At 44.9% G+C, this 15,951-nt stretch overlaps 1 protein-coding gene across 22 annotated transcripts in view; it reads left to right on the top strand.

The window, feature by feature from the left end:
* rimbp2b (RIMS binding protein 2b) overlaps nt 1–15,951 on the top strand; it is a 65,344-nt gene that overhangs the window by 10,397 nt on the left and 38,996 nt on the right. The window lies entirely within an intron of this gene.

Below are 15,951 nucleotides of genomic sequence, written 5' to 3'. Positions count from 1 at the left end.
CTCGTCGCTCTCCTGCTGGTGCACGCTGATATAAAAGCAGGGTGCGGGGTATTTCCTTTGCTACGCTGCTGCCATAAGAGCGTCATAGATTTAAAGCGTGCCCCCCCCCCCCCCCCTCTCTCTCGCTCCCTCTCTCTCTCTCTCTCTCTCTCTGCACTGGTGATGACTCACTCTCCAACACACCCTGCAGATAGAGAGAGCGAGAGAGGGAAAGGGGAGATTTGCTCTTTAATGTGACTCTAATGCACAGTACCTGTTCATGTGCCCTGCTTTAAATACTCTGTGTGTTTATAGAAATACCTGCACTCATCAGTATTCACTCTGGTGTTTCTTGGGTGTATTTTGGACTCTCTAATCTGCAGGCGAACGCGTATAACAGGTGATGTCCAAACCTTGCATCGCAGCAAAATGCCCACATTCGAGCCACTGTCCCGTCCAAACGTGGAACGGTGCAATTTATAGTAGTCGTCCCCGCGATCCCCTGTCCTCCAGTAAGCGAGCTAACGTCGTGTGACATTTGTCCAGCCTGCATGTGCTGCAGCGCCGTAGGTCTGCTGCCCTCAGGATTTCGCTTCTCTGGATATATATAGCCTATATATATATATATATATATATTTATAAAAAAAATGAAAGAGCAAAGAGCCCGAGCGTGATTAATGGCCATATATGTGCAGCAGAAAACACAACAGGCCTGTCGACCGCCATTTCCTAACCCGTGGCCCCACGGGGCTGAGAATTACATAACATAGCTGCTCGTGTTGATTTTTTCAATTGCTCCAGTTCGTTTATTATTTGTGCTTGTGGTGTGTTTCCTCTTATTTGCCACGCCCCCCCCCTTGTCGATCTCTCCTCCCCGTCCTCTCTCGTGCCAGTCTGGATTTGACTGGCGCTCTCCCCCCCCCCCCCCCTATTAAGTACGTGCTATTTTTAGCACGCTGTGTCAAAACACAACCGTTTCATCCCGTGTGTGTGTCTGTGTGTGTGTGTGGATGGATGGATGTGCTCGCTGAAAACAACGTCCCCCTCCCCAGAAGGCTCGAGTGGTCTCTGCATGTGCTGAAGCCCATGTTTGCAGACCCATTATGCAACCGTGTGCACCAGCCGCGGGGGGCCACCAGGGCCAGAAAAGAGGCAGCCAGCCTCTCTTTTTTTTTCTCCCCTTTTACCTATTTTTATTCCTCTCTTAGCTGGTGTTTCTCAAGGTAAAGGAGAGCGCACGCTGCACTGATTTGTTTGGATAGCAAATTAAAAGAGTATGCGTTGTAAGGCTGCTGTCATGCAGAGTGCTTCTCCGTTGTGAAGGCAGGTCAGCGGAGGCCAGTAGAAGAGGAGAGGATGATCTGTCCTCTGTTGGCAGTGGACGCTCCCCGTGTGCTCATCTCAATGCAAAGTGGAGGGCTTGTATTTTTTCAGAAAGGATATAGTCCACTCTAAATGTCTGTACTGGGCCGTGCTTTTGGCAGGTTTAACACAGCGTTGGATGTGCCTTGAATTCATAATATTCCATGCTATAATTATGATATTCCCATGAAAAATGTGTGTGTACATGACCGTGTTTGCTCTCTGCAACAAGCTTGATTACTGGCATTTTACGCTCTGTGAATTAAAGGAACACTACGCGCCGTTTGTTTTAGAGCAGTGCTTCCCAACCTTTTCTGCTTGTGCTCTCGCTGATCAAATATGTCATTTTTTAAACATAACAACAACAAAAACGTGTATTCTGGAACCGTAGTATAGACATTAATATATCTCCCGTATCTGTCAAACGATACACTTTGTGTTATTTGTATGCAGGAGGATGGTACGACGGTGCCGCCGACACGTGGGACGTGCTTCCAGTAATCACGTTGCTCTGCTCAGTGCACCGCACAGCCACTGCTTATTAGAAGCCAGGGAGCCACACACACACACACACACTCAAATCGTGTCCACTCTGACTTGGCCGTCTCACCAGCATCACCTTTTGTGGGAGGAAGCATGAAATTACAGTGGTTATTCACGCACACACGCAGCTCCAAATTGACCTGAGACATGTTTTTTTTTTTTTAAGCTGCTAAAGTAATAATAACATGTTTTAATTAACCTCGCTGCTTATAAACGTGGAGTGCTGTAGACTAAATTAGTTGTGGGAAAACAGGAAAGCGTGGTACGGCCATTACGGCGGCAATTAGACGTTTGCATCTCCCACCCGCTCGGTTGGTTTGGACCCTTCTAAGTCCATTTTTCCCTCCTCCCTAGAGGGAATCCATCCATCCATCTTCTACTGCTTTATCCTCCACATAAGGGTCGCAGGGACACGTGCTGTGCCAATCTAATATAGAGACCAAACTACAGTCAATTTAGAGAGTCCAGTTTGCCTAATTTCCACATCATGCCTTTGGACTGTGGGAGGAAACCAAAGTTGTGATAGGAGGGAGGAGAGAAGGGAAGGGGGTTAGTGAAGGAGAGGTGGGTGAAACGAAGAATGGAAAGGAGAGAAGAAGATGGAGCATTTCAAAAAATCGCTAATTACCGGGAAATGATGCCGTTCTCAAATGTCTTGTCTTGTCCACAAACGAATGATTTCTTTGTTATCCAAAGCAAAGAAATGAAGAAAATATTCACATTTAAGAAGCTTAAACAATCGGGAATCTTGTTTTAATCACGAAAAAAAGCTTCAAACCGATTCATCGATGATCAGAATAGTTGCCGATTGATTAAATGATCGATTAATTGTTTCAGCTCTAGACGGATGTTGAATAAATAGTAATAGTTGTGACTGAAAGTTGTTTTTTCCCGTGTCCCGAGGCCTCTTTCTCCCTCTCTGTATATAAACGAATGCTGGACTTCATATAAACTGGAGCACAAGCATATAAATATCTATAATTTTTTAAATAAGAATTAGAATAACTGTGTTTTTTTTGTCTTTTGCCTTTTCTATTTTTACATGCTTCATTTACAGATTCCATTTCAGTTAATGGTTGCATCAAAGCAGAATTGAATTAGTGCTTGTGTGTGTGTGTCCATTAAAGGATTATTTCTTTCCTCCGTCTGACCACTTGTATGATTTGGCACTCGTTAGCCGCTCGGGCAGTGACCAGTAACTGCGTGTCCTGTAAATTGGCAGCGACGGCGAAAGAGTGAAAGAGGAAAAGGCGTCTGTTTGTGCTGCGATGGAGCCAGACTCCTGCAGGGTGAGAGCCTCGCCGCTTATCTCCTCCCAGGCACCACCTGTCTCCCATTACTGTGCCGCGTCCACAACCCCACACATGTAACAACGTGTCATATCAAGAGTCTGTCTGTTTTTGTTATAAAAGCTAAAACGGCAAGTCTGACACGTCTATAATAAACCATTTGCGGTGACGCAGCCTTTTTTTTGTCATAATCTATAAGTGGATGATCTTCTGTCCGTTTCCCTCTTCCTCTCACATAAAAGAGCATGAATGGATGTTCCTTCACTCTGACAGCAGATCTTTGTCAGCACGGACGATTACATAAAGGAGGCGACGTCAGACACGTCTGCTCTTGTCTCTTGAAAGCGTGGAACTGACTTTTACATGTCTTGGTATAGCAGTGTTTCGATGAGGTGCCCAAGTCAATTCTGCTGCTGCAAAAACCCGGTTGTTCTGCCCAGTCTCTGCCCCTGCGCTGCTGCTGTATACACACCAATAATCCCTCAGTCGGTGTCTGATAGTAATGCATGACCGAGCACGTTTTCAGATGCAGATTTATTGAAATTAGACAGTATTGGTAATAAAAATGATCCACAAGACAGTGGCACATGACATGTAGATAACAAAATGTTATATACATGTGTTATAAATGTCATTTAGCTGTCCTAGCTATTAAAAGCTATTTTCTATCACCTTTTCCACCCCTAAGACCAAATGTGCCAGGGTCAAGGCGTTTAATGTGAATAAAAACACTTGAAATTTTACATGGAGGTCCGGTTGAGGGAAAATGCGATAGTGGCATAGGGCACGAACCCATTCGTAGCGCCAGGGCTCTATAGCGCCCCTAGAAATCTGGTTACGGTCAGACAAAAGTCGTCGGATCGGAAGTGGCCAAAATTGAGCTAAATGCTACATTTCAGATTTGTTTCTTTTGTGTCTAAGTCGTACGTAGTTGTCCCGATTTCAACCAAACTTGGTACAGCTGTTGCTCTCATGATTCCAAACAAATCTCTAATGTACTTCCATTAGCTCCGCCCACTCCAAAGTCGGCCATTTTGGAAAATGCATTTGAACTGACTGGTCCTAGCTAGAGCTGCAACTAACGATTATTTTCATAATCGATTAATCGTTTGGTCCATAAAATATCAGAAAACCTCACAAAATGTTGATCGGTGTTCGTCAAACCTGGAAATGATGATGTTCTCAAATGTCTTGTTTTGTCCACAAACCAAAATGATTCACTTTTAATGATTTCTTTGTTTTATGGAGCAAAGAAATTAAGAAAACGTTCACATTTAAGAAGCCGAAACAATCGGAAATCTTGATTTGATCATGAAGAAAGCTTCGAACAGATTAATTGTTTAGCTAGTCCTAGCATGTTTGAGCCCTGTCATGACTGTCATGAGTCGTACGAGTCTGTTTACAAAGACCGAAAAACAGCAAATGAGCCAAAGTTACACAGTGCAGCTTTAAACAGCAGTTTTGTACAGACTATTATTGGTCGCACATTTGCGCCCCCTTCAGTAAAGAACATGAAAGCAAGGGTGTACTTTATTATACTGGCTTTGCAATCTGGAGAGCAAACTTTTTCAGTCACCAGCTGTTGTAATTAGCGAATTGAAAGGCGACGGAGAGCTGTTCCCAGCATCCAGCGCAGCTCCTCCCTCCAGTACGGAGCAGCATATGTCTGCGTCTCTGGCACGCGATCAAAGTCAGCAACAAGCCTCCTCAGCTGGGGCCAGAATCTTTGACTAGAACCGGTCCGGGTGCTGACTGTGCGAGGCAGGAAGACGGTTAAATTAGTGAGAGCCGGTGTGGAATCAGTGTCTGAGGGTTTTGAATATGTCAAAATGAGGCAAAAGGAGTGAGGTGTTTTGGCCCAAATGCAGAGTAGAGATCAGGCAAAGTTCTGCGTCACAGCAGCAACTGTGGAGTGATCAGAACGTGAGAAAACACAGGAAGTGATGTCATCTGAAATGAGAGAGTGTAATTTAACGAAATAAAACAGGAAATGATCCAAAAAGAGTAAGAAAAACATTACTTTACTAGCAGGAGGAGAGGTTTTATCCCCGTGCCAATAAAGTGGAGCGTGATAAGTGATGCAGTGGGAGGAAGAGTGAGTCACTTTGACTTTGACTCCTCACTCATTTCGTAAATTGCAGGTGTGCAGATTGAATTATTCCTTGTAATTGTCTCCACGGCGATGAGCGTCCCGTCTGTGCCAGTCCGAGCGATCACTGTCGTAATGATCCGTCTTCTTTTACCTCGACCTTTCGTAGGTCAGTGAATTCACATCATCGCGACAGATAGGAACGACATGTAATGTTTGGTGTGTCATAATCAGCTTATCTGGTTTGGGGCCCCGAGCGTGCAGACAACCAGGTTTGCAAGAGTCACTTTTTTTGTGTTGGCTTCTGACTGAGAGGGTGCTGATGTGAGAGCATGAGTGAGTGAGTGAGCTTGTGTTATCTGTGTCTAACACTGAAATATGTACTTTATACTGCACGGAATTTCAAAAACTATCATTTCTAAACGATTACTCCTCAGACACACGAGCCAGATCAAATATGTGGCTACGTGTGTGACCTTATAAAAATTGCAAATGTCTTAAACCACTGTATTAATATTTCATTTTTGTTTGCCACGAGATTTCCAACCGTTTTTTGATGATGCCGTAGAGCAGTTTTTTCCGGTGCATCTGTTTCACCTGCTTGTTTGCACAAATAATAACATTAAGCAGTCAAGGTACACTCAAGATGGCGCCGCGGATGGTTGCCTCGGTGTGTTGGTGCGCGTTGTTTTGTCTTGTTTTGTGTTTTAACTCCGTTTTTTGCGATTATACCCGGAGCTCTTTCACCAGAGAAGAGCTCATGAACATCAGGGTAACAACACCAGCGGACTTATTTCCTACTTTTCTTCTCCCCACACTGGAAATTTTGGACATTATGGTCAAAGGTGTGCTCACCTTCGTTCACGCAGTGAAACGCCGGAGGAGAGGGAAACGGGCCGGTGCGCTCGTGCGTCTTCGCCAGCGCGGATTACGCACAGCACTACCGGGTATATTTCTCTCTAATGTGCGTTCACTGGCCAATAAACTGGATGAATTACAACTGCTGTTGGGGAAAAACAGGGACTTCTACTCATCGGCTGTTTTGTGCTTCACGGAGACGTGGCTGTGTGGAATAATACCGGACTCTGCGCTGCAGCTGGCAGGCTTCCAACTCTACAGAGCGGACAGAGACACGGAACTTTCCGGCAAAACCAAAGGTGGAGGAATCTGTTTCTACATCAACAGTGGCTGGTGCAACGACGTGACAGTGATCCAGCAGCACTGTTCTCCTGACCTGGAATCTCTCATCATAAACTGCAAGCCTTTTTATTCACCCCGTGAGTTTGCTTCATTCATTCTGGTCGGTGTTTACATCCCACCGCACGCCAGCGTGCAGGAGGCACAGCGCATGCTCGCCGATCAGATACTGTGTGTGGAGCGGATCAACCCGGACTCTTTAGTTATTGTCCTAGGTGACTTTAACAAAGGAAACCTCACTCGCGAACTCCCCAAGTACAGACAATTTATTAAATGCCCGACCAGAGAGGAGAACATTCTGGATCACTGTTACACCACAGTCAGGGATGCTTATCACGCCGTCCCCCGTGCTGCACTGGGACTCTCTGACCACGTCATGGTCCACCTGATTCCTGCTTACAGGCAGAAACTAAAACTCTGCAAACCTGTAGTGAGGACATCAAAGAAGTGGACCAGTGAGGCTGTGGAGGATCTACAGGCGTGTTTGGACTCTACTGACTGGGATGTATTCAGGACTGCTACCAACAGTCTGGATGAGTACACAGAGGCTGTGACGTCATACATCAGCTTCTGTGAGGACTGCTGTGTTCCATCATGCACCAGGGTGAGTTACAACAACGACAAACCCTGGTTCACAGCCAAGCTCAGAAGGTTAAGGTTGGATAAGGAAGAGGCCTTCAGGAGTGGTGACAAAGACAGACTTAAAGAGGCAAAGTACAAGTTTAGCAAGGCGGTGAAAGAAGCTAAACGACTGTACTCTGAGAAGCTCCAACACCAATTCTCAGCCAACGACTCTGCGTCTGTCTGGAAAGGGCTTAGGCAGATCACCAACTACAAGCCTAAAGCCCCCCACTCCTTTAACGACCAACGCCTAGCCAACGACCTGAACGAGTTCTACTGCCGCTTTGAAAGACAGAGGGACAGTCCTGCAACCATCCCCCATAACACCTCCCAACACCCCCAGCTCCAGTGTTTCACCTCCACCTCCCCCACCTCAGCAGGGGCCTGGGCATCTCCACCAATGCCCACCTTAAAGGTCCCCCCCCCCTCCACCCCACCACCCACCTCAGTGTTGACTCTTTCCATCCACGAGAGGGACGTCAACAAACTCTTCAGGAAACAGAATCCCAGGAAAGCAGCTGGTCCGGATTCTGTCTCCCCATCCAGCTTGAAGCACTGCGCTGATCAGCTGTCTCCAGTGTTCACAGACATTTTCAACACCTCATTGGAGACATGTCACGTGCCAGCCTGCTTCAAGACCTCGACAATAATCCCTGTTCCCAAAAAGCCAAGGACCACAGGACTTAATGACTACAGACCCGTCGCCCTGACCTCTGTGGTTATGAAGTCCTTTGAGCGTCTTGTGCTTTCACACCTGAAAGCCATCACCAACCCCCTCCTGGACCCACTGCAGTTTGCCTACAGAGCCAACAGGTCTGTAGACGATGCAATTAATCTGGCCCTCCACCACATCCTCCAGCACCTGGACTCTGCAGGAACCTACGCCAGGATTCTGTTTGTGGATTTCAGCTCTGCCTTCAACACCATCATCCCGGCTCTGCTTCAGGAGAAGCTCTCCCAGCTGAGCGTGCCTGACTCCATCTGCAGGTGGATCACTGACTTCCTGTCTGACAGGAAGCAGCATGTGAAGCTGGGAACACATGTCTCCGACTCACAGGTCATCAGCACCGGATCCCCCCAGGGCTGCGTTCTTTCTCCTCTGCTCTTCTCCCTGTACACAAACAGCTGCACCTCCAGTCACCAGTCCGTCAAGCTCCTGAAGTTCGCGGACGACACCACTCTCATCGGACTCATCTCTGATGGTGACGAGTCCGCCTACAGGTGGGAGGTTGAACAGCTGGTCACTTGGTGCAACCGTAACAACCTAGAGCTCAACGCTCTAAAGACAGTGGAGATGGTTGTGGACTTCAGGAAGAACTCAGCCTCACCTGCACCCATCAACCTCTGTGACTCCACAATTGACACTGTGGATTCCTTTCGCTTCCTGGGAACTATCATCTCCCAGGACCTCAAGTGGGAGCTGAACATCAGCTCTCTCATCAAAAAAGCCCAGCAGAGGATGTACTTCCTGCGGCAGCTGAAGAAATTCAACCTGCCAAAGACAATGATGGTGCACTTCTACTCCTCCATCATTGAGTCCATCCTCACCTCCTCCATCACCATCTGGTACGCTGCTGCCACGGCCAAGGACAAGGGCAGACTGCAGCGTGTCATTCGGTCTGCAGAGAAGGTGATTGGCTGCAATCTTCCATCTCTCCAGGACCTGTTCGCCTCCAGAACTCTGAGGCGTGCAGGAAAGATTATGGCTGATCCCTCCCACCCCGGTCAGAAACTTTTTGAGTCACTCCCCTCTGGCAGGAGGCTGCGGTCCATCAGGACCAGAACCTCACGCCACAAGAACAGTTTTTTCCCGTCTGCTACTAGCCTTATCAACAAGGCCCGCAGCCCCCCCCTGACACTCTGACTCCTCACACTCCTCCTCTGCCTCTACATGTCACATTATCATTACATCTTTTTTATGCGTTACATTAACGTCATTACTGTGAACTTTTGCACCTGGTGAATATTTCACTGTTACTCACTTCTGCCCAGCTGTACTGCTCTTTCTGTAGTGCTCTTTTCATCTTTTTAAAAAAAAACATTTATATACTGTGTATATTAAAATTTTGTATGCTTGTTATGCACCAATGACACCAGAACAAATTCCTTGTATGTGCAAATCGTACTTGGCAATAAAGCTCTTCTGATTCTGATTCTGATTCTGATCATCATCTTGTAGACGTGTAGACCAGTGACGTGTGGCGAGGTTCATGACTGGGGAGGGAGTGGGATGTTCAAATGTATGAACCCAAAAATAGAAGCTTATATGTAAATTTTGACCGTAATTGAAGTATTTAACCGTAATTGAAGTATTTAATTATGCTTTAATCAATTCCATACTGTTCAACAATACCATAGCAAGAAAAACAAAAGAATATTTATCAATATATGGTCAAATTCGATTTAAATTTAAATTTAAATTTATTTTTTTGGCTAATCTCTATTTTTTTTTTTTTTATTAAATCGTGTATGGTCTTACCTTATTCTGTATATATACATATTGTAAGTCCATCTCTCACCTGTTACCCATTGTGCATATGGGGCTCAGCACTGCCCCCTATCAGTGCAGCACATTGGCGATATAAAGAGAGGCCTGCCTGCGTAAGTCAGTATTTGGACAGGAAATGCGTACATTTTAGCGGTTTTGACCACAGAAATGTTGAAATCACACAGAAAACTAATTTACCGAACAGTCAAGTGGATAAATTGATTTTCTTTTATCATTGTTAGAATTTTACTAGCTGATTTCTGAGTATTTCAGAAACGGATGACCTGCCGGGATTTTCACGCACTCAGATTTCTCAGATTGACACAGATTGGTGGGAATAATATGGTTCGGCGCGGCCGACAAGTACCTCTGTTTCCTGTGCGTGCGATCGTATCGCATTAGTGGGACTCGATTACGGGCTCGCGCGCTCCTCTGCCTCATTTCTAATGTTGACACCGCCGCTGCTTCTGCCGCTCGAGGCCCGAACACTTTGTCCGGGCTGCTCAGAGAACAGTTCATCATCTCAGCACCTCCTCCTCCTCCTCCTCCACCTGCACAGCAACTGGCCGCTCTAATGAGACTGAGCCTGCCGTGCTAGTGCGGTCTTAAGCTCTCACTGTTGTGTATTTACACACCGGCCATCTGGGTGCTTTTTACTTCTCCATCAAAATGATGCTACAGCAGCTCTCTGTGAGGGAGAGAGAGAGAAAGTTGAATTACGGTGGTTGAGCATTGATTTTATTGGTTTGGTAATACGTGGCAGTAATAGATCTGCAATGTATTTCTTCCATGATGAGAAATATTTTATTTGCAACCTCATATAAATGATGTGGCGATCGGTGAAATGGTCCAAAACCGTTTGAAGTCAGTTCTGTGGATCTTGGGTCTCCAATTAAACACCAACACGCTGCCTAATGCGTGTGGTGCAAGCTAAAGGAAGTGATTCCCGCTTATGGGAAAACATAATTTGTTGGCCATAAGAGACAAAGGTTACCATGTGAACTGAGTGACAGTCTGAAGAAGTGTGTGTGTGTGTGTGAGTGGGCACCAGCAGTGGGCTTCCAGCAATCGCTTGCTTGCAGCAAAAACTCATCAGATGATCTCTGTGGACCTTTAGTCAGCAGAACGGATCACGGCCGTCGAAACGCGAATACGAAACGTGTTTTATTCTGTGACCGCGCGGCCATTTTTCTCCGTAATGGTGCGTTATTGAATCCAGTGTTGTCACCTAGCACGCAGACAAATGAACACTCATAGCTATGCACTCACTCCATTCTGTCTGTGTAGGAGTCTGTTGTGGCTGCATGAGTCATTTATTTTTTATTTTTTTTTACTTTCCATTAAGTTAAAAGTCTCATCTGACGTCTTGGTGTTTATGCAGTGAGATTATCAGATTTACAGTCCTCTCTCTCCCTCTCTCTCCCTCTCCCTCTAATACACACTGGGCCTACTCTTTCAAATTAGCACCCTATTTTAAACAACCTTACATTTTATTATGGCTCCTTCTCATCACTCCTTTCATCACAGAAGCCCGTGACAGTAGCCAATTGTTTTCCTTTAAGATTCTCTGTCGGTTGGTTTTCACTTGTATTATTCATACCCCCCCACCACCCCACCACCATCTTTCTTCTCTCCCTCACCCTCCCTTGTTGCTCTTCAGTAGTAGCGTGTTACACTCACAAGACATCAGCAGGCAGGGAGTGTAGCATTCAGAAGGCACACAGAGGTCAGAACCTGGTGATAGTGGCACCTTCATTTCGGATTCAGCAGCATGCCAAGGCATGATGTTAGGAGGAGGGGGGGGGGTTGCATGTGGAAGCCAGACTTTACTTTATAGATATTCCTTTTGCCACTGCTGCATGATTTTTAATATGCCTGATAGCAAACGACTCACTGAGGTCTTACACCCTGGAAAAAGTGCTGCAGAGCGGAGGAGCTCCGATGGTGAATCCTGGCTCCATCCCATTTTTTATATCTCTCTCTTGTGATCATTCAGTCATACACCTTGTTTCTTTTACCTTACTTTTTCATCCCTTTTTCCCCTCTCCCTCATGTGTGTGTGTGTGCGCTCTGGCTTATACACCGACCTTGTTGTGAGGTAGAATCTCATTTCTGTGGGACGCGCTAAGTTTAGGTCTAAGATTTAGATTTCGATTGAGGTCAGGCACTCACTGGGTGTTGATGAAGTGTTGATGTGTGTGTGTGTTGAGAGGTGTACTCATTGACCTCTGGGAACTACACTTGTGTTTTTTTTGTCTGCAAATCTGTGATTCAGCAGTCAGTCTGTAGGTTTTGTGCACATGTACACACACACACACACAGATCTATGTATTAGCACACAGACTTAAGCTGGAGAGGTTATGTAACTTACGCTGCCATTTGAAATGATTCAAATGATCCCGAGTGGCTGCTGTGCTCCTCTAGATTACTGTGTGTCTGCGCCAGCTGCATGTGCACTATAATCATATACTTAATGCTATGCTTCACACTGTGCTACACATGCGTGCTGAGTGCAACCACTTCTTGGGTGTTGCATAAGAGCAGTGAGTCCTCTTTCAGAAGATCCTGGCGACACAGTGACTTTCCCGCAGCTTCATTAGAGGCTTTTTTTTTTCCTGTGGCTACAAGAAAACAAACACATAGCAGCAGCAAAGTAGCGTCTGGGGAGTACCGCTGACAAATTGGCTGCACAGCTACAGCATGTGCCACAAATTGAGGCGATACACTGTTTCTGAGTGTAACTACTCCCCAGTAAAAAGTGAAGTGAAGTTTCATGGAGCTCGGCTGAGTCGTAGCCCATTGTGTGTCTGCATATTCCTGTGAGGATTAGCATTCGGTGTCATAAAAGTAGTGCTGTCAAACGATTAAAATCTTTAATCGCAATGAATCGCACATTTTTATTTATTCTAAACGTTCTTTTTGTCCCATTATTTTTTCTCATTTTATTGCTCTTATCGACATAGAAAAGTGGATCGGCTTGCTTTGTGCTAATGTTTTTTTTTTTATTGAGACAATATCTCTGTCACCCTGCATATTTTGAGTTATCCTCTTAAGAAAGGCTGTGTATCAGCCTGCAGTGCTGTAAATAAAGTGCCGTTCTTCAACTCAGACGGAGTCCCGTGGTTGTTGCCGTAACGAGCTAATCCGAGCTAAAGGAGCTAGCGGTCTTCGGGGGTCTGCTAGCTTGGTTGGTAAGACTGCATACATCATTACTTGGAATGCGGAGAATGCGTCGAGAAACAATCCAGGCTGCGTTGGATACGTAGAGCCCACTTGGAGGCGGAGAAGCGCACATCGCTCGCCATCCGCTCCAAACGTTAGCCTACTACTCTCTGGCCGACTTTGTTTCCGGTCTAGCTAGATCTGGTGCGGTGTTGTAGTCTTTCTACTAAAAACTACAAAGTTTGCTTGGCCAAAAAGAACGTTAATCTTGCTATAAAAAAAATGTATGCTGTTAAAATGGGTTTGCGTTAGCGCTGTTAATAACGCATTAAACTGACAGCGCTACATAAAAGATTTTGCAAGAACTGATGCTGCTGTAAAAATTCATCCCTTGAGCGAGCCTCACTTGCTCTGTCTATATTTAAAATCCCCACCAGATACTTGCTGTTTGCATAGAATCACGCCCCGGGGGGGGGGGAACAAAAAAAAAAAGTTATGCCTCGCCATTGGTAGGATTATAACCCATCATTACGCATCATGCATATTCAACTAAACAAGGGATGAGAGAGCAAGAAACACACATAGAGTGAGACGGGCGGGGGGAGAGAGAGTAATGAGGTTACCCCTGGTCACCGGAGATTACACACCGAGCTTTCCCATGTAGCAAAGATCAGAAGATTGAACGCTGAGAATAGTGTGGGGAAAGCCTCCCACTGTATGTTAATTAGTCACTGTGGAAGAAAAATACTGCCGCGTATGAGCCTCGTTACGCCACGAGGCTCCTGTGCTCTTAAATAAAAGAAAAGGGTCAGCAGCAACAAAAATAGTGGAAGTAAAAAGTGTATTTGGTCGTTGGTGTGATCCTGGGGGAGCTGTCCGTGGTGCTGAACACTGAGCCGGCACACGGCTTCTTCTGTTAGTATTTGTCCAATTAGAAGGAAAGTACAGGTACATGCAGACAGTATGACAGACAAAAACATCTGAATCTGAAATCTACATCAATTAATTACACATTCTTAACGTTGACGTAAAGCGAAGGCAAAAAAACCACAAACCACTGTTTAGAGACAGCCGTTGGTTGTTGGTTTTCAAAGATGCATGATATATACCGCCTGACAAAAAAACACCCGTCGGTAGTTGTTCAGCATGAAAACTGTCCTGACTGCACAGGCCTGTAAGTCATGAAGGTTGTATAGATTACTGTGGATACACCTCTCCCGAGCATGCATTTGCATTAGTGCCACTGAAGCACGAAAGCTAGGGCCCAGCCTGTGGGGATGGTCCACCTCATCTGTCTTCATCCGCGGCGCTGTAAAAAGCATCTCCACTTAAACAGCAGCTCATTACTCACAGTGGCAGCCATTTGAATCTTTTAAACGAGTGGGATTTTTAGTTGAACATTGGCAAATAAAATAAAATAAATAAGCACGGGAGCTGGATATTTATTTATTTATTTACTTGTATGTTTGTTTTTGTGTTTCTGAGCAGAAGATGAGCTGTCTACAGATGTTAGGTCACTCAAAGATCTTATATTTCCTCTATTGTATTATAATTACATTATTTATGGACATTGCATTATCAACATGCACATTATACATATTATCACAAATATCTTTGCATTTTGTGGATTGTTCTTTGTGCTCGTTTCTTTTATATCTCACAAAGTTATCACATAATAGCATGAGTTCCTAATATTGTATAATGTCCTACAGTGACACCTGTGCTAATATCACACTAGTGCTGCAACTCACGATTCTTTTCCAAAATGATTCACTTTTAACGATTTCTTTGTCATTTGGAGCAAAGACACAAATAAATGGTCACATTTAAGAAGCTGAAACAATCAGAAATCTTGTTTTAATCATGAAAAAAAGCGTCAACCGATTATTAATTTAGATTAATCGAGTAATTGTGTCAGCTGTAGGACTGATTACCTCAAACGTTTCCATTTTTCAAACTCTTGCTTGTGTCTGAGTTTGCAACCTTGTTGCCCGAATTCAACAGAACACGTTTGAACAACTCTCGATTATGAAACATTCTCATTTGCGGTGTTTAAGTCCTTGAAAGAATGGACGCACACATTCCGCATACATGGGGGCAGGTTCGTCGGTGGAACGATTAAACGCTTTAATCATGCCTGCGGTTAAACAGATGATGAAGAGCTTGTTCCTCTTCCTTGTGCTCCTCCTGCTCCGTGAGCTGATTGATCACTGTTTTATCAAACATTGTCTGGCGACTCAGCAGATGTAGCGGAGTTTTAAAGAAATGAATGGACTGTGATCTGTATTCAAAGTCAAAGCTGCTGTGATGAAGTGCACATTAATGCAGCATGTATTGCATGTGTGCTGCTGTGGGCCTCTGGTGGATCCACTTGTGCCTATTTTAGTTTTGTTCCGGGACACATGGTGCCATATTACCAGTGTGTGTGTGTGTGTGTGTGTGCTGATGCTGATAAAACCCCCTGTTTAATTCTATGCACTAATCTCAGTCCATACAGCTGCACTACAGTCACTCCCATCATAGTAAGGGAGTGTTTTTCATGCACTGATATGATGCTCAGTCTGCTGAAACTGAAGACCTGCCAGATTAGGTAATAATGTATTTGCTACAACATAAAGATGTAGATGTGTTTACCCTCACAGGTAAACCCGCTGGCTTTTTTTTTTTAACGGCTGAACGCATACAAGCTTGGCAAAATGTTACCTTTATATAAAAAATGTAAAGGGAAATCACATCACAAATACACGCTACTTTGATGAGGGATGTGGGGGGGGGGGGGGGGGTGTCCCATTTCTAGCTGCGTGCCACTACTGATATGCGATGAGTTCTCTGAACATCACTAGACTGAGGAAGTTTCCCCGCGACTCAGTCACGTTTTGGCTCTAATCCCAAACTTAACTTTCTCTTTTCATTGTAATTTAATCTAAAGCGGCGTTCAGCGAGCAGCTCAGTTAAATGGAAACATATCAGGCATTTAGAAAACCTCAGGAGGTTACTACACATGAACAGAGAATACTACATGTGCAACCATATTTACATTTATATTTTATTTAAGCCATTGCAGATGTAATTAATAGACTTAATTAAGGCTTAATGCAGGTTTACATTGGTCCTTAAATGCAACAATGCCATAGTTAACATTAAAACAAATATACTGAGGCTCTTTTGAAGCTTACTCTGCTAAAACCGATGCGATGCAACAGTTTTGATTCATCCGTTAT

Source organism: Solea solea, chromosome 8 (genome assembly GCF_958295425.1).
Source record: "Solea solea chromosome 8, fSolSol10.1, whole genome shotgun sequence".
Taxonomy (NCBI): domain Eukaryota; kingdom Metazoa; phylum Chordata; class Actinopteri; order Pleuronectiformes; family Soleidae; genus Solea; species Solea solea.
The sequence above is the reverse complement of the archived record's forward strand: the minus strand, read 5'-3'. Positions and strand labels throughout refer to the sequence as shown.